A 2,750-nucleotide genomic window follows, 5' to 3' on the forward strand; every position below is an offset into this window, starting at 1 on the left:
GATTAAAAGGTCTGATGTGTTTTCAGGGTGTAGAGACGTGTGTTCTGACTTTGTCGTTACTGAATGTCACAGATGTAGTTTGCTTTTGTGGATCACTGTCATTACGCATAACTGTTGTATATATTATAAATATTTAGAGGCAAATTTCCTACAAAGTTCAGGGATGTGTCCATGCTTAGAAAAAAGAAAGAAAATGATTAAGACGTGTTGTTGTTTTTGTTTTGTTTGTTTTTTTAAGGGGATTTAATCGTTCTTAAATAAAGCAGCACAAGTTTTAAGTGGCTGAAGATGTTTTCAGTGAGACAGTGAGCACATTTATCCAGCAGGGGGCAGCACTCAGGAGCGCGTGTGTTCCGTAGTCTTTGAGATACGACGTCGTCCAAAGAAAAACTGCATTCTCTGTTACGTTTTTTTTTGGAACTTCACTCTAATTCTTTGTTACATATTGTGTTTAAAGGTCCAGTATGTAACATGTAAGAGGGCTTATTGTTAAGAGTACATTGCACAGACCTTTATTTGTGTTTTAAACATAATAATCATTTGGTTTTTATAGAGTTAAAAAAACAAAAATAAGAAATCTGTGCTTAAACCAAACACAGAAATTCTATCATGTGAGAATTAAGTTAAGACCCAATTCATTTTAAAATAATTTACAGTGTTGGAAAAACGAAATATTTGAGAATGCAGTTTGTTTGTTTTGGGACGTCATTTTTTCAAGATTAAGGATTAAGGTCACATGAACAAAACAAAATGGAAACAAAATTTAAACAAAAACAGCCTGAATTCTGAGATTCTCAGAAGTCAATAGTCTGACTATAATCTCTTTTTTCTCGAATTTAACCTTAATCTCAGAAATCTGACTTCTCTTTTTTATTTTCTTCAATTTTGTTTCCAAAGAACTTTCACATGTGGCCTTAATCCTCACACCTGGATTACTCCAGTGCTGGTTATTTGTGGGATCAGTAAAGTCTTCAGAAGTGTGTCCACTTCTGAAACTGAGACCTCAGAGACAGGAAGTGAGACGGTGAAGCTTTTGAAGTTCTGCTATTTTTAAAAACAGGTGCAGCACTGTTACGTTCACGCCGCTCACTGCCAAACAAATCAGCCTCTGCTCATTCATACGGAGGAGGAAGATGTCTCAGATTAGGATTATAGTCACCATTTTCATACAGAGTCACTTAATGAAGCGAATCTTATCAAGAAAATCTAATAATAGAAGAAGAATGAAGCTAGTTTCAAGAGAATAAAATACTGTATTAGAGTTATAACATGAGTACTAATACATAATATTATAATAATTAAATTAAAGTTATAGAAGAAAATATACATTTACAAAAGTCCCACTATAAAGAAGAATACATTTTCTGGAGAATATATTAGAGTTTAATCTTCTAAACAAACATTAGAATTGTATTTTCTTGTAATAGCTCCCTTTGGTGTCATAGAAACTAGACTGTTACGAGTTACACTGCAAAAACAGCTCAACTAGAATTAAGTGAATTATTCATCATAATTGTGTAAAGTAAAAATAATCTGCCGATTTTGCTCGGCTGGAATATTTATTTGTAAATTTTGCCACTTTTATTAAGAATTTTATTGCTTAGGATTTCTTATATTTGCACACACACACCAATCTGTCATCGTGAATTTTATGTCTGTATTTAACACAAACTTAATACACACTCCACCAAATTTTTTTTTAGTTTGCCAAGATTAAAACAAATAAGAACAATTTCCCCAGAAACGAGGCTTCGGCAAGGTTTAAAGGGAATGTCCCTTTACTGAAATGAACAATTCACACTCAAATGAGTAGAATCCTGTTAAGAATCAACATTTCTCCCAACGTACTGTAAATCGCAAAAACACGATCTCTGATTATTTAATTTGTGTTAATCTCTTCCAATATGAGACAAAAATGAAAGAATATTACATTTGAAAAAATCTGTACATGTAAAAGTCCACTGTCACTGGAATCACCGTCGCTATAGCAACGCCACAACAACAAAAAACACCCCGTCGGGTTTGTGGATACCGTGTATCCAACAAATAAACCCAAGGTAACGTACGTTTGTAGATATTTTCACGGCTCTTTTCAACTTTTAATAGTTTCACTGGTTTAGTGTTGACGTTCTTGGCAAAGAAAAGAAAAGTTTGATATTTAAAAAAAGAAAAAAGTGCTTTATTTCATTTTTATATGGCTTTTTTATGAAATAGATGGGAAAAAAACAAGATCATTATGGCGCCCCCTGTGGGTTCATATCAAACACAACACAGGCTGAAATCATGAATCAAACGGCCTGTTTTCACTCTTTTATTTTGAAAATAAACCTGCTTTTTGTTCTTTATATTGTTGCATCCAAACTGTCTTAAAGGTGCCGTCATTTTCTAGCTGAGTCATAGTTCAGACCGCCGTGATGACGTAGCAGGATTCAGGAGACGTTAGCGTTAGCACGCCGTAGATGCTCCGTGTGTTTGTGGCAGCGAGAGGAAAAAAAGAAATAAAAGAAGTAGAAGTAGCAGCGAGAACTTCTTTTCTTTTCTTTTCTTTTCTTTTCTTTTCTTTTCTTTTCTTTTCTTCTTCTGCACCTAGCGTTTGGTACCACGTAGCCTGAAGCTAACACTGTGGATGTGTTGCTTTTGTTAGCATTGGGGGAAACTTTTGTTACTGTAACCACAACTGTGTTTGTTTTTTAACCCAAACAAGACATGGATGTGCCACACATTTCTTTTAAAGTGGTAGTTCGATGTTT

The sequence above is a fragment of the Solea senegalensis genome, linkage group LG21 (genome assembly GCF_019176455.1).
Source record: "Solea senegalensis isolate Sse05_10M linkage group LG21, IFAPA_SoseM_1, whole genome shotgun sequence".
Taxonomy (NCBI): domain Eukaryota; kingdom Metazoa; phylum Chordata; class Actinopteri; order Pleuronectiformes; family Soleidae; genus Solea; species Solea senegalensis.